General features: G+C 43.9%; 1 protein-coding gene across 1 annotated transcript in view; it reads right to left on the reverse strand.

Annotated features, from left to right (window-relative positions):
• Xkr6 (XK related 6) overlaps positions 1-24,901 on the reverse strand; it is a 206,961-nt gene that overhangs the window by 141,779 nt on the left and 40,281 nt on the right. The gene's annotated exons all lie outside the window — the stretch shown is intronic.

Raw genomic sequence — 24,901 nt, forward strand, 5'->3', positions numbered from 1 at the left:
GAGAGCTTTCATTTTATACAGAGATGAGACTATTATTTCATTTTCTTTCTCCAGATATCAATCTGTGAAGTTCTTTCTTGTTCTGTTTTCTGGCTCTGTTTGGTTGCTTTTGAGACAGGGCCTTGGTATGTAGACCTCAAATTTGTAGGGGTCTTTCTCCCTCTGCCTCTCAAGTGCTAGGATGCCACCAGCCTAGCTAGTGCTCTGCAGTTTTATATTCCATTTCAGTTGTGATTATAGTATAGACCAAATAACAACCAATTGTTTTGGTCATCCTCCACATAATTACACAAATATAAAGTATTATAAATATCTTGTACAACCTATTGTTCAAAAGCTACTAGAATATGGTGACACCTAAGGCATGTCAGCCACAGAACTTGGAAATAGTCATGTTCTAATTAAAGAACCAATGCAGTGTTGTTGTAGCACCCCCCAGGACATGCAGTTCTGTGTCCCTTCTGCACAGAATCAGGAAGAGCACCGAACCTTCCTGCCAACATGGAGGAAGGGCCATGGCCAAACACATCTGGTGCACTGAGATGTTCTAATGTGTAAACTAAAGCCTACAAGAGGAATAATCTAAGGTACCCACCTGTACCTGGGTCAGCTCTTCTGAGCTGTAGACAAGTGCAGGGTATTTCACAGAATTTACCCAGTGGCTCTAAGATACGGCTCAGGCATTACTAAGTTTTAAAAGCCACTCGACAGTCTGGCTTCTGCATTTAAGAATTGATAACAACTTAATAAAGAGGATTATTTGTCTCAAAATATTTGCTGTCAACTAGCAATTCCACTGTCTTCCAATTAAGTCTACAATGAAAAATAACTTTCAGAGTCATTTTGTTCCAGGTTTGTGAAGATAGTTTCTAAGTAATGTGTAAAAGGAATTTTGAGGACAGGTGAGATGGCTCACTTGGAAAGGGTGGTCGCCACCAAGACTGATGGCCTGATTTTGATCCTTGGGACCCACGCAGGGGAAGGAAAGACCTCAGTCCTAAAGGCTGTCATGGGATCTTTGTCCTACCACCTGTCCTGAGTTGAGCATCGAGACTCCACAGAACACTGTTGGAGTCTAAGCATTAATGTGAGCCTCCTAACATCTTCAAGTCTGCCGTATCTTTGCATTTTAAAAACTGTAGTAAATATCTTTGGAGCCCAGAGCCCTTTGGCCAGGTGCCAGAATTTTTCAGAAAGCCACTCTACAGTTTAGGTTGGCTGTGATTTAGTCTCCTTCTGCTGTTATGATAAAAACACTCTGAGCAAAAGCAACTTAGGGGAGGGAATGGTTTATTTCATGTTGTATTTCACCACTGAGGGAACTCAGGGCAGGCGCTTGAAGCAGAAACCAAAGTGGAACAGAGTTTGCTGGCTTACTCACATGCCTATGTTTATCTAGTTTCCTTACAGCACCCAAGACAATCTGTGCAGGGAGCAGCACCATGAACGGTGAGCCACGATGCCCTGCAGACATGCCAACTGACCAGTCAGATTGGGCAGTCATCAGCTGAGACGCCCTTCTCAGTTGACTCTAAGGTGTTATCAAGTTGATGATACTTAAAGCTAACTAGGGCAAGATGCACGTTCATGTTCAGTTCAACGATGTTTTCTCTTTCAACTTAATACATTCTTCAGAGAAAGTTCAGGTCTTTAAAGTACTCCTGGAGCTTATTATTAAAGTAGTCATGTATTATGACTGAGTTCTATTCACTTAAACATTGGTCTACTCATACTCTTAGAGAACTAGATTTCCTTTTTTACTATCTTTTGAATCTTATGGGGATGTGTGTGTGTGTGTGTGTACCTTAATTTAGTTGTGAATGTGTGTGTAGGCATGCACTTGCTATGTAGAATGCATATGTATGTAAAATACATTCTGTGGGAGTAGGTTCTGCCTCTCCAAGTGGGTCCTAGGTCTAGAACCCAAGTTGTCAGGCTTGGCAGAAGCCTTTTTTTCTTGCTGAGCCACCATACCTTATAGTGTTTAAAACATTGCTTTAATAGACTTTTTGCATCTTAAGAAGTTTCTAAAAATTTCTCCACAGACAACACATTGAGCCAAATCAATAGCTGTCTAACTTAGTAACTTAAGAGGACTTGCAAGGATTTTATTGATACGGTCTAGAAGGAAGTGAGACTACTAAGGACTCTTACCCTGGTGCCAGTAGCAGCATCCTGGCTCCTGTTTTCTGCCACATACCATGGCAACAGCAACACATAGTCCACCATTTCCCTTGAACACCCAGGCCTGTGAGTGCTCTCCATCCTCACATCTGTGTGGATGTACCTAGCTCAGGGTGAGCAGGTCCCCACCAAGGTCACATGCAGAGGACACATGGTAGGACTCAGACAACCTACCAAGCACTTTCAACACTGTCCTACAAATTCTATAAAGGCGCATGGTTGCTTCCCAGTGAGTATCCCAGGCCTGCGGCAACCCACTAAAATACCTTTAAATAATAATGCTTACTACTACCCTGAGTCAAGGCTCAGGCAGGAATAATGCTACTGGGAAGCCATGCTGGGAGACCCCACGCTAGGGGCGGATTTCCTGTATGTTCTTTTTTTTTTTTTTAAATATGTAAGTACACTGTCAATATCTTCAGATACTCCATAAGAGGGCATCAGATCTTGTTACAGATGGTTGTGAGCCACACCATGTGGTTGTTGGAATTTGAACTCATGACCTTCAGCAGAGCCGTTGGTGCTCTTAATCACTGAGCCATTGGTGCTCTTAACCACTGAGCCATCTCTCCAGCCCCCCCCCCCCTTATGTTCTTTATTTGTAAATATAGGTCCGGTTGGCCTTGAGCTCTTGTCTAACTTAGGTCTTGCTTAGGTCTAAGAAAAAAGTCATAGAAGACAGTGCCCTGTGCTGGTTTGTAACAACCTAGTTAGGGTTGTAAAAGTTCCAGTCAAGTCATAGTCACTGTATTGAGTAAATGGGCAGAAACTAACAGAACGTTCCAGAGAGGGTTTCTCAGCATAAATAATGGCATTAGTATTATATAATCCTAGACGTTACTGGACCCTCTACACCTTAGCACAACAGACATGATGAAATACCATGCAGGTCTTGGAACCCAGCACACAGGCAGCAATACCTCCAAAACAAGATCAAAGACCTAAACCATCAACATTCATAGTTCTGGGAAAGTCTCTACATGTACTAACCTTGCCTCTGGCTTCTCTAGTTCTGCCTCTGCATGTTTTTGCTAACTGAAGCGTGTCAACCCAGACTATGATTTTTATGCTTAAAAGCACTGGGGTGCCAAATACCCGGTGTAGTTACTGGTTGGCTAATAAATTCTTTCTATTGGCTTGAACTGGTATTTGAGCAGTTTGTTGTTGTTGTTTGTTTGGTTGGTTGGTTTTGGTTTTTATTTTTTGGTAGAAATCTAACAATTCTAGAGGCCCAGTGAGATCCCACAGTCCCACTCTCAAGGGGGTCTCAGAGCACCTGAAAGCTAAGAAAGAGTGAGGAGGTCAAGAAATCCAATGGAGTACACAATCTGAGACATTCCAGGGCTTTGGAACTCCCTTTGATCAATTGCTACGTATCACCTCAAAGGAATCCAACAAAAGGAAACAAAACTGAAAATCACCTAGTCTTTCACCTCTGCCTGACCGGAATGGGACCTCCAACACTGATCAAGGTAAGAAGGCTCTGTATAATTTTTGCCAGACCTTTTTTTAAATGATTAAAGACAGATGCTAAAAAATATTCCTTTTGTTATGCAGTTGTCCCCAGATATTAGAAAAAAAAAACTTCAGAAGGAAGAGGGAAGGACACCCCACCCTACAAAGCAGGTCTTCACCCAGGCACTGGGACCCTGGAAGTGACCAGTCTCCTATCTGTTCAAAAGAACTGATCTTGTTTCCAGCTTGTCTGTTAAGCAGTTGCTAATATAGGCATGCTAGTAAAAGAAGATGACAAACTGACTTTGGGCCAGGAACTGTTCCTAACCCCCAAACTTTGGCCCTCTTGAGGGGCATACCAGGAAGGTGGATGCATGATGCCCAGATAATGCATTAGAGACTTCTGGACCAGCCCCATATCCAATTTAATCATCAGCTTAGCCAGAAAATAACCTCCAAATGGCCTCTCAGAAAGAGCAGTTTGTTAGGGTTATCTGACTTCACCATCCAAATGGGAGGTGCAGCAGGGTATGATTCTGTAATGATGAAGTGGATACAGGCAAGGTCCCCTGGAACCAATCCAGTGAAAAGAGATGCTCTTTTCCCTCCAGCTCCAGCCAGTAAGATCTCACAGCTCAGTTGATCCAGGTGGGTGTTGGTGATGTAGAAACTCTTGTGGCCTCAGTGAAAGATGGGCTCCAGCAGCTTCAGCTATTGCCTGAGGAAAGGCCCTCACCCAGCTTCTGTGTTCTGTTCCATCTTCTCCGGGGCTGGCAGGTTAGGCAAATCTGGCTTCTGTCCGTATTTCCTGATTCCCCACTTTACCTGAAAATGACTCATGTGGTCCAATCCATCAGACCTAACCTAACAGATACTCTGCTACAAGAAGCAGAAGAGGTATTGTACTCTGAAGGGAGCCATTTTATTCAAGATGAAATCACTTCTTGTGACCTTGGACAAGACAGCTGAGGGACTTCAGCCCACAGGGCTGAGGTTCTGGACTTAACACAGTGACTTCAATGGGAATGGGGAAAACCATCATGGTATACACAGTCAGTTCACATTTAGGGACTCCTCACCTTAGCCAAAAAGGAAATCAAAAACAGGAAATATCCAGGCCCTACTAATGAAGTAGCCATTATTTACTGAAAATGGAATCAAAGAGGGAATCCCCATGGGCCCAAACAAATAGGGTAGCAGAGTTAGCCATCCAGAAGGCAGCCCCACTGTGAGCTTCTCCAGACCTTTGGTTACCCTCCTTGAACCTGAATTGCCCCAAAGCCCAACCTATATAAAAAGAAACCATGTAGACAAAACGGGTAGATGCTAAACACAAGGCGAACAGGTGGTGGTTCCAGTCAGATCAAAGACCTGTACTCTCTGCCATTACTGCAAGACAGATGTTCACCAAACTCTACCAGGCCACCCATCTGGGGGAAACTAAACCTGAGTTACTCCAGGCCAGATATCATAATGAAGTTGGGTTTTCCCTCTCCCGGCGGTCTAATAATGATCTGGTCCTTCACCTGCAACATTTTCCTAAACATGACAAAGATTCTAAATGTTGACTGAAAACTATGTTGTGCCTAAAGGCTACAAAGCTCAAGACAGGCAGACTAAGTTTGTTCTTAGGGCTGGAAAAAAAAAAGTGCTGACCTCTTAAGACTTTGCTCTCCTAAGGGCCAGGTGCATCCCACATCGAGTTCATGAGGCAGAAATTACTAGCTATTCTCTCAAGTCTCTACAAGGCCTGCAATAGACCCAGGGGGCTCTTCACTAGACGGTTGAGAGGCTGCACCTTGGCTTCACTTATGTCTGGGCCTAGCCCACAAGCTCAAGCCTGGTGACCTTATATGGGTTCATAAAATCCCAACCTGAAACCTGGAGCCGACACAATTTGGGGGTTGGGGTACAGGCATGGCCAGCGGTCCTAACCTAAGTCTGGTTGAGAATGGTTACCTGGAAGATAGGTTGAGTCTCAGTGGGTACACTGGCCCTCACATTATGTTGGCATTGGCCACTTCCAGCCCTAGCAACTATAAATGGACCCAACCTATGTTTACCCTTGGGGTCCTCCAGGAGAAGGGTGCCTGTTTAATGTCACTGAAATACCTACTAGATAGTTCCCCTATACAGACTCCTGTAGTCGTACACAGCAGGATAATTCCAGGAATGGCAGTTGAGCGAGTATATTCCAGGTTCTAGAGACTACCTGGCTTGCTTGAACTAACAGCTTAAGCAAATGCATATCTTCTGAATTGTTTACACTGGAGGAGACCCTACTTTTCATCCTCCTACATAGTACAGCACAGGTGTTCATTTCTAATAGAAGAAAGCAGGCAGGGCCCATCAAAATCTAGATTCTGACTTCACCACACACAGTGAGTCATCCCTATTCCCATGCCCCTGCTGGTAGGTACAGGCATCTCAGCTCCTCTGTAGTGAGAACCTCAGCACTAGCTGTGGGGAATGAGATGTGGGTGATGGGGGTGGGGGAAGGGGGTGAGGGTGGGGTGGAGTGGAAGGTATGGGGTAGGGGGGAAGGTGGGGTAAAAACTTTAAGGAACTCAGTACTCAAGTAGACACAAACCTGGATCATCTAGAAAACTCTTCCAGGCTGGAAGTCCAGTTAGACTTTTTGGCTGAGGTTGTTCTTCCAACCAAAGAGGATCAGACCTTCTCTTTATGAGTGGAGGAGATCTCTGTATGCTACTGGGAAATACCTGTTGCTTCCGATGCCAGTCAGTCAAGAATGGTTTTAAAGAGTTTAGCCATGGTCAGAAAAAGCAAAACAATATCAAAACAACAAAAACAAACAAACCCCAGTGTGTATATGCTTGGCCCAGGGAATAGCACTATTTGGAGGTGTGGCCTTGTTGGAGTAGGTGTGTCACTGTGGGGGTGTACTGTAAGACCCTCACCCTAGCTGCCTGGAAGCCAGTCTTCTCCCAGCAGCCATCAGATGAAGATGTAGAACTCTCAGCTCTTTCTGTACCCTGCCTGCCTGGATGCTGACATATTCCCACCTTGATGATAATGGACTGAATCTCTGAACCTGTAAGTCAGCCCCAATTAAATGTTGTCCTTAAAGAGTTGCCTTGGTCATGGTATCTGTTCACAGCAGTAAAAACCCAACTAAGACACCCAGCCATCAAGAATCTAACAACCAAAAGTCCCTCTGGCTAACTTCTCTACTTACAGTCTATGGTTGGGCCATTAATCCTTTTGCTCCCTGCTGTTCACTACAGGACTCAACTGCCTACTTAGCTATGTAAAACAATAAATTCTAAAACACTAGTGCTAAGGAGATAATATAAATCTCTAATTTGACTCATGTCCATAGACCTAGTAGGGAATGTTAAAGGCCCCCAGATCTTAGCACAACAGAACGCCATGATGTAAGTATTATTCAGGCCTTGAAACCCAGCAACTGGGCAATACCAAATGCCAAAAAATGATCTATAAAAGTCAATAGTTCCGGAAAAGTCCCTATATATAGTAACTGTGGTGTGGTGTGTGTGTGTATGGTGTGTAGTGTGTGTGTATGCATGCACAAACACACCACACACACTCTCACACACACAAGTGTGTACATAAGTACACATGCACAGAAAAAAAAATCTCAGAGAAAGGTTCAGGACTGCACTGGGATTTCGGCTTGCTAATAAATACTTTCTATTGTTCTGATTCCATATCAAAGTGGTCTTCTCTGGTGGATCCCTCACATCAGAAGCAAGCTTGTGAGTTCCTGACGAGGTATGATGTAGGCAGGTAATAGAAGAGACAGTGTTAACAACAATTTCCAGGTAGAATTCATCTTGGTGGAAAATGACTTCTACGTCAAGTTCTGTGACCAGGCAGGGAAATGAAAGGCTCCACTTTGCATTTAGTGCCCAATGGCTTCATCTAGAAATCATCTAGAGGTCTTTAGACCTGGGAAGACAGCATGGGAAGATGACCAGCACTGCCAGCCCTAAACACAAAACAGCAACTGGGCTACACCCAAAAGGTTCCTCCCCGGAAGATCAGGAGAAATACACTATCCTCCTAAGAAGACTAGACAGAGGGATACCATCAGAACTTGCTGCAGATCTTCCATTTCTGCAGTGAGAATACTTCTCTTCGATATGCCTAATTAGACCAGAAAAACTTGTAATCAAAGCAGTTTCACACTAGAGTGGCGAGTTCTGTAGGCCTTTTTAAGAGTCTGTGCCTCAAAACCTGACTGGGAACAACATCATGAGTAGCTAGGTCAGGTGACACAGGCTTACAAGTACAAAGGGAAATGCTATCCAGCTTCAGTGTTGTTGTTTTGCTTTGTTTTTTTGTTTTTTTTTTTTCGAGACAGGGTTTCTCTGTGTAGCCCTGGCTGTCCTGGAACTCACTCTGTCGACCAGGCTGTCCTGGAATTCAGAAATCTGCCTGCCTCTGCCTCCCAAGTGCTGGGATTAAAGGCGTGTGCCACCACTGCCTGGCCAGCTTCAGTGTTCTAAGCAGTGCACACACTACTCAGAGGAAGCTTCTGGAGGCACGGAATCCTTGTATAGTGCATCTCAGAAATACATTCCCTAAGTTTCCAAGTGTTGATGATACATACCAAAGTAATGGAGTAGGACAGAAGTTACAGAGGAGTGGTCACTGAAACTGAGTTTGTAGGAAAGAAAACTTGGAAGGAACCTGAACTGTAAACCAGCAGTAGGGGCATTATGGTTTGGACATAGAAGTGACCTCATAGGCTGAAGTGTTTAAACAGTCCGTGCTTGGAGAAACTCAGAAAAGGTTGGAGAGCCTTTGGTCATGGGTCTAGCCAGCTGACCTGTGGCTACAGTGGTGAAGCTTATGGGTCAAGACCGAGCTACCCCAGCTTTCAGATTCACAGGCCACAGTGTCATGTTGCTGGTGTCATGACCTACTGCCACACCTAAGCCATTTCAGTCCAGTATTCTGTTGCAGTGACAAGGAGACAATACAAGAAAGCTGGTTCCATCCACACAGAGAAAGACACTGAGAAGGATGCATTCATCTGAAGAATGTATACTTGCTAATACTGCAACAAACTGTGGGGCGACAGACACAGACAGGGATTGGAGTGGTCTGCCTAGCACGGATGACATCTACATTCAGACCCAGTACTACACAAAAGAGGAGGGAGGGATTGGTCTGCAAGGATGATTAATGGAAAGCAAGGTTTACAAATCATATCAAAATTTTTAAACAAGTTGTGTACATTTTGAGGGAAAAGGGTATAGAGGTGGAAGGGGAAAAAAATCCAATTACTCCACCTTCTGTCCCTTACTTATTAGAAGTTCTAACCTATGCACAGCACGGGAAGCCGCAGAAGACAGCAGAGGATCCCTATGCCCAGAGATGCAATTCCTCCCTGCAGCATCAAACATGGAGTCTCTGCTACTGGTCTATTTCTGACTGCCCATAGGCTAGTGTCTGGCTACAAAACCTAGGCCTGATCCATAGACCCCTGAAGAACATCACTCCCTTCTGGTAGAACTTCTGCATTTTAAGTGTCATAAACCCTCAGTGCCATGGAGCTGATGCCTGTGCTGGGTAGTGGGAAATCAGGCAAGACCAGCACAAAGAGACAAGAGGCTTCCCACAGTTGACATACCTGCATATTGTGGGCCAAGGAGTAGGTGGAAATGCAGAAATGCTTATAGACACTTCTCAGGAAACACCTTCCAAGGGACACATACCCTAACATTGTTAGTTGTCACCACCCATGGCCTCAGTCTCCCCACAACATGCTGACCACACAGTGCCATGATTTTGCTCTCTGTGTTGCCAAACACAAACTTTTTGCTCATGTCTGTTCCCAAGAGACTGGGAGACAGTGCCTGAGACCTAGAAAAATGTCATCAATGCAAGAATAAAGGGATGTGATTGGTACATCCAGCGGAACCAAGTCTTTCAACAATCTTCTGGAAGAAAGCTTTTGGTGTAGCTCACATTGAAAAGGATGGGAGGAAAGAAAATGGGGAAATGAGCTCTCCAGTTGGCATCATCCAGTTGGCAAGATGGCAAGAGACAGTTATCCTCCCTCATCCTGAGGAGGATTAGGATAGCAGAACGCCTGCCTGTTCACAATGCATCTGCCTCAGCAGTGCTAGTGCAGCCTCAGGGCTCCCAACAAGGAGAAGATGATGATGCAGAGCCCAACAGTTCGGACCAGCTATAGACACCCAGTACTGACCCTGCCTACACCCCAAGGAGTCATATACCATTCCTGCCTGGCTGCCCGTTCCTCCTTCCTCCTGGTGCCCTTGATTCTAAACTCACAAGATTGTCTGCAGTTTCCTGCAAAGAGAGCAGTGTGACAGAAGAATACCCAGAAGGTCTGCAGAGGAATGGTCCTTTCACATTCTTCTGCTCCATCAAGCCCAAACAATCACATTTTTTTTTCTTCTTCAGATGTCCAGAGCAATGTACCACAATGATGAACACAACTCTAAATGGGCTTCTAGGTCGGCTGCTGATGGCAAAGCTCGAATTATTATTTGTTTTTCCTTTTTTATTTTTTGGGAGAAATGGCAGATACTGAATGAACCTGACTCAATTTTAATTTAAACAAACATTTTAAAATTAAAATCTAGAAGGAAGAAACTACAGTTCACTACAGCGGCTTCTTGTAGAGCTGTAAAAATGTTTTGCTCATGCTGGCATACAAGTAAAGCAACACCAGCCATCAATCTGGTAAAATCAAGAAATTCCAACTGCCAAATCAGACAAATGGAGAGCGGAGAGCAGGCCTGGGCCAACCACAAGTTAACACTCAGGCCACACCGTTCCCATTTCCCTCAGATGGGACCCATTCTACAATGTCTCCAGTATTTTGGTATGTCCTAAGAGTTCCACAAACAGCTCTGAAGAGTTCAGGAAAGCCTGTTCTGTGATCTGAATTTTGGATTTCTATAGAGGCCATAAAGAAATCCAAGCAGAAGCCAAACCAAACCAAAAACAAACAAAACTCCTCAATTTGTAAGGGAAACCTACGATGCCAGTTGACCACAAATGGAAGCACCTTGGGAAAAATGCAGGGAGACAGCCATGCTTCCTGCTTGAGACGTCATCAAAGACCCAAAGAAACGTGTGCTTCCTCTTCAGAGTAAAAAAATAATCACAAAATCATGTTTCTAGATGCTGTATTTTTAAGAATTCAATAGGTATTGACAAGTAATCTTGGCTGTAATTTGGGAATATTAAAACTCTTTGGTTCAAAATTGTAATGGCAAGTAATACTTTCCATAGATTTTCAGAAGCCGCGGTGATGGGTGGACAGCCCTGGGGAAGGACATAGAATCCAAGACAACCCTGGAGCCAAGTTCATCTACTGGATAATTTCAGTGTTGCTTTTAAAGTCCCAGTGAATAGAGGAAACAACTACCTCACTAATCACAGCCCAGGGCTTAAGAATTCACTGTTGGGTCTCTTTAAGAAATTCTAAGGAAAACACTTAACTAGAACAAATGTCCTCTAATGTACAACCCACAAAGAACTCGGCACAGTCCTGAGAGGTCAGGGAGAAACTCCAAGAGGTCAGGTCCGAAGTCACGGAGCCTTCCCCGAATGCTGTGCCTATAAGACCTACTGAACAACAATCAACCCTACTCTTGAAGAAGACAAGGAAAAGCCTTGTCTTCCCAAGAAAGTGGCTCTCTGACACACTTAGCACCATGGCTGGCCCATGAGTAGACAAGGTATGGGAACTGGATTGACTGCACTCAAATTTTTCTAGAAAATTCCATTACTGGGAAGATGAAGATGGCTACATATCTCAAAGGCATTGGGGATACTTCAGTGTATTTTGGTTCGGTTCATTAAAGCTTATTGATAAAAGTAGTCCAGCTAAAGAAGATAATGGCATGCAAAAATCAGCCTTAAACTTGATATTACAGATGAGCAGAAATTTTTAAAACTGATCAATCCAGGCCAGGAAGATGTCTTAGTGAGTGAAAGCACTTACCACTCGAGCGTCCAATCCCAGAACCCACGGCAGCAGGGGAGCACTGACCTCTGCAAATTATTCCAACCCTGTACTCAAGCTGTAGCATGCATGCAGGCCTGGGTGTGTATACACGCACATACACAAAATTAATAACTATAATCCACAGGGTGGTATAAATCACTTCCTGAAAGTCTTGTGTTGTCAGCAATCTACATCATCTGAGTTTTCTGCTGAATTCTAACATATTGGTAATGTGAGAAATTTCCAGAAAGTTCTTGGCCAAGCACTGGTTCCATGCTGACACTGCTACACCATTAGATTTCCTTTATAAAGATTCCTGCTAAACCATGTGCTAAAGGAATGGTCACAGCCTCCTTGACCAGTCTCTGAAACCCTACTAAGGGACTTCAAGTTAAACAAGTCCTTTAGGCAGAACTCAGTCAACCTGTTAACCAAGAAACAGCATCTCCCTGGATTTTGACTCCAAAGGGCAATGAGAAATTGTACAAATGTCTTTAAGAGAACTCAACAGCATAAGCTTACACTTTTATGTACCTGATAGTAGAGAAGGATATACATTTTGGTTTTTATCTTGTTTTTTGAAAGATGTTGGCTGGATCCACTCTGTAGCCCCAGCTGTCGTTGGTACAGGACAAGCCTCCTGCCTTTTGAGTGCTGGAACTGATCGTCATGAGCTTCACCCCCAGACTAAACCCTTCATTTTTTCTGTGCAGTTTCTGCTTGTCCTCATGTTCCTTTCCTTGTATTCTGTTGCATGTGCATGCTGAATGGGCTGCATCCAGCCAGTCATCCCAGAAGCTCCGGTACCCTTGAGGCCTGACTGAGCTCAAATATGCACATAAGTTTATCTACTCTTGTTCCAGACGGGGGCCTTTCCTGTCTCTCTGAGTCCCATCCCCCACTCACCCTTATTTATTGAAACCTCCTTCAGAGAGTATAAAGCTACGTTACTTGCTAAAGTTTGCTATGTTCACAGAAAACCTTGAGATGCATTTCCAGTACCCTAAGCACTTAGTGACTACAGCCAAGAGCTTAAAGTTTCTGGAGAAAACATAAGACCCCTGACCACAGGATTTACATGCAGCAGCTGCAGAGAATATGCATATATTACAGGAAAAGTAAAAGCAGCCATGCACTTACCACCATCCCACCAAAAAAAAAATCCAAGTGTTGGGTTTTCCATAATTGGACCATTTAATTTTTATTTAGCAAGAATCAGAAATTTATTACAAGCAGTATATAAGCCTTTCCACAAAACACATCTGTATTGCTTCTGAATTTTATGTATAAAAACTTGTAAGTCAATATAACCAAGTTTTCAAAAGATTAAATGATGGCATACAAACATGTACCTGGATAGTCTGCATAAGTTCAATGCAGACTCATGTGGGCTTAAAAGATTGGCCTACGGTCTGGAGAAATCTTGCTGATACAGATACTTTCTCTACATATGTTTTGTTTGTTTTGTTTTGTTTTAGCCACCAAGGGAAATGCAGGAGCGCCTCTGGCTCTCTTCCGGTCCTAGCGCACTTCCATGCTCATGAGTCAGCTCTGGGTCTTCCCATGCGGAGGCACACTAGGCTTCTCAGACTTTTGTGCATGGCAGTTGGGGAAGGTTTCCTTGGAAACCACAAGGGCAGTGACCAGCACACTGAGAGGCCACATTTAGACTATAGTGCTGTGAAATTTCTGGAAAAAATCCTTAGACAGCAAAGGCCCCTATGTCTAAAACGCTGCTTCTCTTCAGGAAGGAGGATAGAAATATATCAGGAATGACTCCCTGTAAGGTGATGTGAAGTTCCTGTGCTCAGCAGAATACAACCTAACAATGGGAAAGAAGAGGGGTGAACTATGTGTTGATACTTCCGTGTGGACTCAGGGGGCAAACAGGACCACTTTGAAGAGCTGGAAGAAACCATGTGGAGTTACCCAGAAGGATGAGAGGGCAGTGGAGCAGAAGTCCAGCAGATTCTGGGACCCCTTGTACTCGGAGAGTTTACGGTCACTACAGCAAGCGTGTACTTGAGGCATGCAGGACCCGCTTTTCTTGTGGATGTGAAATCACAATAGCTGTCCAAATGGACCTCTAACAAATGAGAGTTTGAGTAGTGCAAGCCAGAGGCAGACACCACGTCAGAAGAGAAGGCTAAAGGTGTCCCCTCCCATCTGACAAACTCTGGAAGGATCACATACCAGAATGGCTGAAAGGAATGAAAATGAGTCACCTGGGAATCTTGACAATTTTCCTGAAAATGCACTTCAAATTTACAAGTCACAACAGAATCCCAAATTCCAGTCACTATTATATAATTTAGGAATAATTTAATATGCTAACATAGGAAAGGTCACACTTGAGAAAACGTTTGCAATAATTCAGGGGGGAAAGTATCTGTTTATATTTAAAAGGCATTACTATTCAACTTATTATGGAATAGAGTCATCAGAAAAAGACACGGCCATGTGTGGTGCTCTGCTTTCTCCACTTGTCCTGGGGAATAGACTTTGCAGAGTCTGTTCCCTTTCTCTAGGAGGTTTCCACCTTGTGGCTGCAGACCTGTGTGAAGAGGCAACAACACCCTTCAAGCTGGAGGGCCTTCCTGTGGAGGCAGAGAACCACTGAGGGAACAGATCAAAGTCAGAGCAAGTGACAAGGACACCAAAGATTGGGCATCCCCATATACCAATGTGCCTGCTTATGTGGGGTGCTGGTCAAGGAATCCCAGTTTTCAGCTGACTTCCATATGGAGTTTCTCTACCATCTTCCCAAAATAGCAGGCTACTGTTTCACTCACTCTCTAGTTTCCTGTTAATAACATGTATAACTCACACAGATCTGTTCTTTGGAGTGTGATGTACCAAGGCTGTGAAGCGCAGTGACCCAGGAGGGGCAGACTTCCCATGAGAGACACTACAATGCTCTCTAATCAGTACTACTAAAAGTTTCATCTAGAAGCTTCAAGGAAGCAGCCTAAGTGACCACATTCATGCCCTCAGTTCTCCACTATGCATAAAATTCTATAGAATCTTGACAAGTTATACATCAGGAACAAAAGAATTTTATTGATAATGTATTTTCTCTAATATTTAAGACATTTATTTGAAGCTAAATTTACCACTGTGCTGCAAACACACTCAGAACATGCCATAATAATTCAAACTCACCATTAGGAAATACATCAATATTTCCAAACTCTGGCCTATTCTTAAATTCCACGGCATCCTTGTAAAAACTAGCTATGACAACATGAAATGCCTCGTGTCCAGGATATCCCAGCATTCTCTTCCCCTCCAGGAGGCGCTGTTCCCTTGGCTCTGCTGTGTGAAGGTCAGTGTGCAGCCCACCAGCTCCTGGGGTTTACTCTTTCTTAAGTATCTTTCATTTGTACTCATAGTTTTCAGAATCTAAGAAGGTCTTTAAAATATTTATTCCGGTGGGGACAAAGGTTTTTTTCTGGCTGGCTAATTCATTTTGGGTATATCAGATACCCAGGCCCAATCAATACTGTGGCTAGAACTGGCTAAAAGGAAACCTCTATTGACAGAAGTGCCACAGAAGGAGAGTTTTAAAAAGCCAGTTGTAATCAGAAAGCAGCTAAATAGGCAATACATGCTGAGATTGGTATGTAATAATTAAAAAAAATAAACTACATAGTGTTTTCCATTAAATAAGTATCATCTAATTCCTGCCACTGAAAAGGGAGGAGAAGGCTGGAGGGAAGAAAGGCAAGGAGGGAAATGATGTAATTAAATTTTAATTAGAAGGGGGCCATGGGCAGTAGCACAGCCTTTCAGTTTCTGAAAACCTCCTCACAGAAATCTGAGGCTAACGGTGGCTACAGGCGAGGAAGGTCTCCGGGAACAATGGCCAACTCACCAATACTAAAACTCACCGGATGCTCTCCTGAGCTCTGATTCAGTCTCTGCAGCCTCCTGCACTCCCGTCACCTTCTGCTCTAACTGTGGTCCCTGCAATCACTGCTCCCAGTTAGAACCTAAGAGTAGGACAGCTTTCACACTGAGACATAACTGAGCTTCCTCAAGCCTCTGAATTCCTGCAGGTGCAGGAGGCAGACGAAGGACAACGAACCACCAAGGCTCACTACAGAGACTCTACCCTCCACCCAACCACTCTAACCACCATCCTCCGCCCATCGATGAACACTCTCCCACCCACTTCTACATGAGAGCAGCCCACACACGGAAGGGAACCGACTTACGGGGTTTTGGCTTGTTTTAGGAAAACGAATCCTTTCAGGAAACTCAAGACTTTTCTTCTCCTCTTTACACAGATCACTAACCCGTTCCCAGTGACAAGGAGGAGACAGGAAGAAGGTGAAAGCAACCATCCCTATTCCCTCAACATGAACACCTCTGATCTACAAAAATGCCTGATTTTAAGAACTGGCGGCATTTCACTACATATATCAGTGTAAAAAAGTTTACATATTCTAATACAGACCTTGTGAGATGATTTCCAGGTAGAAAATCTGTAGTTACTGCATTTAAGATTGTCACTTGATGCTTTTTCTTCTCTTCAAAACTCCTAATCAATGATCCCTGTTATCTAAGGAGCTCACACTGCAATGTAGGTAGGAAAGAAAACCAACTAACCAAAGCAACATGGGAGGAATCCCACAGACTGCCCAGGATGGTGGGAGGCCCACAAAGAAGTCTCCAGAGCAGAGCTGTCTCCAGAGCACAGTACTCAGACAGGTGACAGTCCTGAGACACGCCTGTCACCTTACAAGTATAGAGTTCCTTTACATACATTTATTAGTCTACTAATTCACCTACCAAGACATTAATATATGAAAACAACATCATTTCCAAGACTCCTACATAATTCCAACATTCAATTTAGGGATCCAAGATTCTGAACATGCCATCACCAAAAAAAATTGCAAACCTAAAAAACAAAAGAGGGAAAATAAATTAAACAAGGGCAAAGAAAAAGACTTTTCAGAAAAGGTCAATATTTACTGTATAAATTTCAAAACATTTCAACATCAATGCTTTACTTGTGTTATATTAGCTTTTAAGCTTTACTTTAAAATCAGTTTCCATACAGCAAAATAAATATCAAGCTACACTCATATGTGCCACCTGTTTGTTTAATATTTGCTGGGTCAACACCATTTCACATTTATAAGTCTTTAAATTATCAGTAGTCCTGTCTTTCTTTCCTGGAAGCGATCACTGTGGCAAAGACACTGAGGTGCACAAATGAAGGCATGGCTTTTTCTTGGATAACACACACCTTTAGAAGCTGCTTTTAGCTGACTATCCTCCTGGGCACTAACGCCTAGCACTTGACATTAAAGTCCTTCCAACCTCAAAAGGAGCCATGGAGAAGCCAAGCGTGCTTGCTTTGCTTCCTTTCTTTCTTTCTTCTATGAAAAAGAAATTAAAAAAAAAAGTTCAGTTATAAGAAATTAGAGTGTGTGTGTGTGTGTGTGTGTGTGCGCGAGAGAGAGAGAGAGGAGAGAGAGAGAGAGAGAGAGAGAGAGAGACAGAGAGAGAGACAGAGACAGAGACAGAGACAGAGAGAGACAGAAAGAGCTCAAGAACACTATTATTATGCAGCCATGGTTAGCCTAGAACTCTACATAGACCCAGATGGCCTCGAACTCACAAAGATTGATCTGTCTCTGCCTCAGGAATACTGGGGTAACAGGTGTGTGCACTAAGCTGGGCTAGAGGTTACAATTTCTGATTATGCAGGCATCAGTAGTGCTGGTTCTACTGATTTCATAGTGATCTCTTATCAGGACTTTCCCCACACCCCACGTATAGGACAGTATCACTCACTAAGTTGCTGGAACTGTGACTTCAGAAATGGACTGCTCTGCCTCTTTTCACTAAGACTCTGTTAATACACAAAATGAGCCACAGGACCAACTCCTCTACCATGGTTTAGAACCACACCACTTAAGGCCAGAGCATCATCCTACAGAACACCAAGAGCTCGGAGCTCTCCCTTCCAAGAGATCTGTAGCTCTGCCTACAGCAACAACCCACTGACCACTGCTTTTGTCTTAACAGGATGAGGCTGGCCAGTGAGGACTAGTGGAGACACACGTAAGCACTCAGTTCCATGGGCAGGATTCACTCATCATAAAATGTCACATACATGAAGGGATGGAAATGTTCTCTGAATCATGACACTCTTGACATATATGGTTATGGGTTATGGGCGGAGAAAATATCACAGACAAATGAGATGATGCTCAGAAGTGCTGATGGGCATCCGAGCAAGGAAACAGGAGAAGCAACAAGCCATTGCTTCAAGATGCAACCATCTCCTGGGTAACAAATGACTGGAAGGCTGTCTTCCTCGTGGCCCACTAGACTGGGTGAATTTGCCCCCTCTTAGATTCAGCAATGAAACAACTTCACAAGTCTGGCTAGCACCCAGCAAACTTGTGAGATAATGTTAGAAGCTACAATGGTACTATTTCAAGTGCAGGGTATGAAATGGCACGGACAGCCCCTTCTCTGAGTTAATGGCAGCTGAGAACACCTTTTAAATATGAGCAAAGAATCTTAGTCTCTCCCTGAAATTAAGCCTAAACCTTTTTCTAAATACTGATTCTTTAACACAATTAAAAGTTGGGGGAGGGTAGAATGGGGGAATGATGCCCCCTCTCCATCCCTCCAATTTTGCCATTACCATTCTGTGTGGAGGGCTTTCAGGACCAGGTGACCGCACACGTCTAGAAATCAGATGACCTCAGAGCCACCTCAATTCAGCTGAGGCCTCATGTCTTTTGCTTAGAGCTAAAAATAAAAACACACGTGAATGAACAAATGATCATGAAATGAAGCCTCTAACATGACACTAAAATATAAAGTATCAGAAGCACCTTGACTTCAGGAAAATGAGATGAGCGTGCACACACTTGCACACAGTCTCACAGCTGCAGTCTCCCTTTCTGTCCTTTTAAAAGCTGGAACAGTAACACTCAGCTAATTCCAAGTTTGGACTACAAGGCCAGAATAATACTTCATTCATTTTTCTGAAATTATGATATATTTATTTTATGCTTAAGTTAATAACACTAATAAAGTTAAAACAAAAAGTTAATATTTTTACTTCTATACACATATATTTGTGATACATAGGAGGGTGAGAAAGCAAAGTACAATATTGAGCAGTAAGAAACAGTTTACTGAACACTTGGTTTCAACAACAGTGCTGTTGGAAACTGGCACACTTTTCCAGCGAAAGCAAGCATTGACTCATCAGGCAATACAGAACAGGTATGTGGTGGTGTTACTGTTAACATGCAAATAGCAGATCACATTATGGCTCGCCCCCCCCCACCATAATGAAGCAGGTATGAAGCTGCCACCTCTACTGCTGCTATGGAAACATGCCCTGGGTGTGCCTCAGTAGGCGCACAAATGCTGCTGCTGAGTAGAGACAGAGCTATTTGCTTATTTGAAGAGGGGAAAAAAGTAAGAGTAAGAAAAGAGTAGACAGGGAAGAAATAAACACTGGATGGCTAGCTGAGAAGCTGTTATCCCAGGAAGATGGCTTTTCACTGACTACTTTGTGGTTCTAGAGTGTAATTTCTATATCATGAACAATCATTATTTTCTAGAAAAATTTTTACGTGGGGTACTTTACTAAGCATTTCAAAATTCTGCAGATTGTATTAAACATGAACAGAAACTGCTGGCTCTCAGGCATATCTAATATGAAACCCTGTGAACATTCTCATGCACAGCTAGACAGAAGCTGGGTGTCACAGTCTGGGGGATGATGACTGCTGCTGTGGCCTGGCTGCCCTGCTTCCTGAACCTGGCCACTTCCTGCTTCTTCCGATGTCCTTCAGTCTGCACAACTCCACCATATACTTCCTCTACTGACTCCAGTACACACAGGGCATGTCACAGGGCTTAGCTTTTTACTTCCAAGGTCTTAAGCTGGTCAATAACACAGTGTGTGCTACAAAACTAGTGAGAATCACTAGGTAAATCTTCCACCCAGAGATGCAAACAACCTAGAAACCCCAACCCCATGCTGTTGCTGGACCTCTCAAAGATGGCAGTCTCCACACCCTGCACCTCTGCAACTATGTTCCATCTTGCCTTACTCTGAAACATCTATCCTTCCTTACTAATGAAATATAGAACTGGAGCCAAACCTCCCAGTACAATACCAGTGAAGAAAATCTGCCTCTCAAGCAGAAGTCCGGCAAAACATGCTACAGAAAGCCTCCCTGTTGACGTCCCAGTCCTCAGAGCTGCCCCAAATCAGTACTGATCAGACCTGAACAGGACAGCAGGAAGCACAGCACACTGATGTTATCAGAATCCAACCCCGACTGATGAGCTTAAATATAGCTATGCTGTACTGCTTTTGACCACAAATACATGCAAAGTTTAGAGACTGTCACAGGCGCAATCCTGAGGCTCTCACCCACAGGAACAGTGTATGTCCATGGCTGCTACTGAACACCCTCCCCGTCAGCTCTGGGCGACACAAAGGCCTCGCTTCTCAGGCTCTCTGCTGAGCCCCTGTACACATTATTCCACCCCTTCCTCCCCTTTGCACTTTCCAACACATAAGCACAGCACGCTGCCAACACTGGAACAACCCCCAATCCCTCCCCTCACCAATTTCTTGACTGACACATTCCAATGCCATCTAATCCCTCATTGAGTGTTTACCGGAAACTGACTGCACTATGGCACAAAGCTACCATGAGACTGCTAGGGACTTCTGCTTTCATTGCACAGACCATCAGGCACACTCAATGGTGTGCAATGTTACTTTTCATGAAGGAGAAGTACTAGGGCTGAACGGTATGCCCGAAGGACTTTGTCATGACCCACTGGCCTTCTGCCCCGCCTCTCGGGACCGCTCTGGGACCAGTCTTTCCCAGGTTTGGGATTGTACACATTCCTGACTGAGGACTGGGAAGAAGAGTGTCTGAGTTGAGAGAGACATAAGGGCTGGACAGGAGGTGGCTAAGCAGAGTATGAACAGCAGCATCCCAGGCAGGAACTGAAACCAAAATGTGGTTCCTTTTCCTACATCACCCACACATCAGCTGGGTGATGTAAAGACAATTTTGAACCTGCCCTAACCCAGGTAATAGGTTCAAGCAACTTGGGCTGTCACCAGCAATGCCAGGACTGGGTTCAGTACGTTCATCTCTAGCTCTTGGCCTCCCTCTACCCCCTAAGGCAGTGGTTCTCAACCTTCCTAATGCTAGACCCTTCAATACAGCTCCTCATGTTGTGGTGACATCCAACCATAGAATTATTTTCATTGCTACTTCATAACTGTAATTTTGCTACTGTTACGAATTGTAATGTGAATATTTTTTAAAGCCAGAGGTTTGCCAAAGGAGTTGAGAGCCACAGGACTTGTGCTAGGGCCAGCTGAGTGTGCCCAGACACAGGATCTTCTCTGCTGTCACCGCTCCTGTCTGTCACTTTGGAAGTGACTCCTGACCCGAGCTTGAAGCACAGCCTCCTGCTGGCTCTGTGCCCCTTAGCACAGCATTCTGCACACAGGAAGTGTTCAGAATTTGTACAGTGGACAAAGCAGCCAAGAAGGCAACTACAGAAGAGAAGCAGCAAGGCAACAATGTAGCCCTGCTGTGGTGTTTCCTCAGGCTCTCACCTAACACACAGGAACTCCAACAAGAAGCTCCTTTAGACAAATCCCCATGTCCACCTGACCGTCTGCTCCTGTGTCCCTGTACCCGTGAGTGCTGTCCCCATGTGACACTGCTGCCAGCTCTCACACCTGTCCCTCATGGGTGGGCCCTTCCCTTGGGGATACGTGGTTCGATGTCAAGCTTTGCAGAATACTCTCTTCTTTCCATTTTGACATTTAAATACATGCCAAAAGTTTCTCGCCAACACCATTTGTACATTATAGCAAGGAAAATAGCAAGCATGATTAATATGGTCTATTAAATGAAAAGAAGTACCAAGTAATCTCACCTTATTCTGTTAGATAGGACAAGATAGACTCATATTTCACTAGAATTATGGGTATAAATTTAGAAGGAAATGCAAAAGTTATTTTAGAAAATATTATTCTGCTAATGAAGCAAGCCACCAATAGTATTTTTTTTTGCTAGCCCTTTAAAGGTTCATTTTTTAATTATGTACATGGGTGTTATGTTCATGTGCACATGAACACAAATGCCACTGGGGCCAGAGGTAACTGATCCCCAGGGAGCTGCTGGGAACTAAACTCAGGTCCTCTGTAAGAACAGGATTTGCTCTTAACTGCTGCCCCCTCTTTCCAGCCCCCTCTTTGCCAACACACACACACACACACACACACACACACACACACACACACTTTAAAAGCAAGTAGTCTTCTTAACTGAATGACAAACAAGAACTTAAACTAAACAGAGCAGCCCAGTGGACCCTGACGATAACTCTCACCCAGTCCTAACAGCCATCCACATTCTGCCATCTTCGTTGCATCTGCTTCCCAGAGACTCTTCGCCTCCCAGTGTCACAGCCATTTTTATCTTCCTAAAGCACATTCTGCAACTGTGTGAGCTGTGGCTGGGTTTCCCACCTTAACCATCTCGTAGGCACACAGCTCTGTGGTCCTGAGGGCATCCACACTGTTATGAGAACATCTCCACCACGTTTCTCACCTTGCTCCACCACTGAGCACGTCTCCCAGCCACCTTCCCCTTCCTGACTGATGGCTGTCAGGTGCCTCCGAAGTGGAAACACACAACACTTAGGAATTTTGAGACCTGCCACTGTTTTCCTTGGTATAAAGTCCTCAGGTTCATCAGTGTGCCATACATACAGCAGAACTTCTTTTCCAAAGCTGAATCATGCTCCACTCAGTCACCCAGGGGCTCTGCAGCTGCCTGCACCTTCAGGCAGCTGCAGCTAAAGCTGCTGTGAACACAGTTGCCTGAATATCTAAGTATCTGCTCCCGGTTTTTAGTATGTATGCCCAGAAGTGAAATTTCTGGATTGTATAGTAATTCCATTCTTTTGTGTGAGGAACAATCATACTGTTTCCCACATCAGTCACACTGCTTCTGTTCCAACCAACAGTGCACAGGATGATAAACAGGCATTTGTAAGACAGAAAGCACCTGACAAATCTGCAGTGTCTACAAATGGCTTGTGTGCGTGTCATTCTATTCAATCCTACAAGTGTGCAGACTCACTGAGTACCCTTGCTCTGCTGGTGAGTACCTGGCTGGGACACTTATTTCTCTCTCTCACATATTTATGTAAATGTGTTCTCCCAATCAGAGGCTTAAACTGACAGCTAACATACTATTAGACACACAGCTAAGTACACACTAAGTATACCAATAGGCAGGACTTTTAAGACACATGAAAATGTATGGAAAGTAAAATGACACTTGTATCTTCACCAGTAGCTGTCACAAATGTGGCCATGTCACTATTAAATATCTCAAGTCTAATCAAAATACAAACTTCTTCCAAATAACACAAACAGCCAAACTATAGCAGCCAGAACTCAAAATCTAAAATGAAATTTTTGGGAAAGCTTTTAATACCACCAACCTAGAGGGACACAGTCTACACCAGCAAGCAGCTCCCATAGCCCCTGTGGAATCACAGGCACCAACTGTCTGAAGCCACATACAGCACTAATAATGTTCATCACCCTAGGAATATCAGGCAGTAAAAATAAACATGCAGGTATGTTCTTTATAGCTAAAATAGGCAACTTACTCAAGTGCTGTATTAAGATTCAGGAATTTAAACTTTAAGCCCACACTCTATGATGGTCTACACACACACACACACACACACACACACACACACACACACACACACACACACACATTATTGCAGAATTATTCCCAAGTTATAGAATCAGCCCAGGCATCGGCCAACAGATAAATGAACAAATACATACACAATGGAATTTCATTCGATCATAAAGAAAAACAGAATTTTGTTATCTAAAAGAAAACAGATTAAACTATAAATCGCTGCTAAATGATATAAGTCACAGCCAGGCAGTGGTGGCGCACGCCCGTAATCCCAGTACTCTGGGAGGCAGAGGCAGGCAGATTTCTGAGTTCGAGGCCAGCCTGGTCTACAGAGTGAGTTCCAGGACAGCCAGGGCTACACAGAGAAACCCTGTCTCGGAAAAACCAAATCCAAAAAACAAACAAACAACATGATATAAGTCACATTCAGAAAAATAGATGAGCATTCTTTAAATATGGAATCTAAATTCAAAACAAGACATAAAAGTAGAAGGGAGTGTTTGTGATCAGCATAGAATGGAAGGAAGGAAGGATAGTGGGAGTGATTACACAGTGATTATCAAAATAGCATAAGGAAACAATATTTAATAATTTAATAAAAAGTTGGGCTCAATGGGTAAAGTGCTTGCCACCAAGACTGATGATCAGAGTTCAATCCTGAACTCACTCGACAGAAGGAGAACAGTAAATTTCTGCAAGTTGTAGTATGACTATCAAGTGCATGCCATGGCACATGTGCCCACTCATACAATCAATCAATCAATCAATCAATCAGATGAAAAATTTAGGTCCATACTTCATAGAATAGCAAAACTATTTACATCATCCTCTTTTGAGCAGAATGTGTTAGATACATATAGAGACAACAAACTGAACCTCACTGATATTTACAACCGTACATTGGCTCCTCAACAGAATGAGAATAGGTCCATCAAGGCTCAAGAAAGTCCTGCAATTGATTGTTGAACTGGTCAAACAATGATAGAAACCAAGTTCCAGCCACACAAGAACCCTTTAGGCTTGGCTGAGGTGAGACAAATATGAAAAGCAGAGGGAGAGAACAGCACTGGAGGCCACAGGGGAAGGACAGTGGGGCAATGGCTAAAGCTACTGCAAGGTGGCTGCCCTGGTCCTGGGGTCTGGCTCCTACTGAAATACAGGGTGCTTTGAGCGATTATCCTCAAGACATCAGCACCAGAGTGGAGCTCAGTCAGCACAGTGGAGAAGGCCCAACCAGCAAGCCACCCAGGTGAGCAGGGGCCTTGGCAGAGGCATGGCAGCTGGGCACAATTCTCAGGGCATATCAAGGCCAACATTTCTAGGGATGGTGGTGGCCATAGCGTTTAAATAAGGGAGCTGGGGAACTAACACATTAAGTCTCCAACACACAATTCCCTGGCTGCATATGAGAATAATGACTGCAGAGCAGATGGCGCTTCCGAGGCAGGAAACACAGAATTGATAAGCTTCACTGCAGAGTCATAATGACCATGCTCTGGAGTCTGTCGCTCCCCAGGAAAGATCAATA

Source organism: Apodemus sylvaticus, chromosome 8 (assembly GCF_947179515.1).
Source record: "Apodemus sylvaticus chromosome 8, mApoSyl1.1, whole genome shotgun sequence".
NCBI classification, from domain to species: Eukaryota; Metazoa; Chordata; class Mammalia; order Rodentia; family Muridae; genus Apodemus; species Apodemus sylvaticus.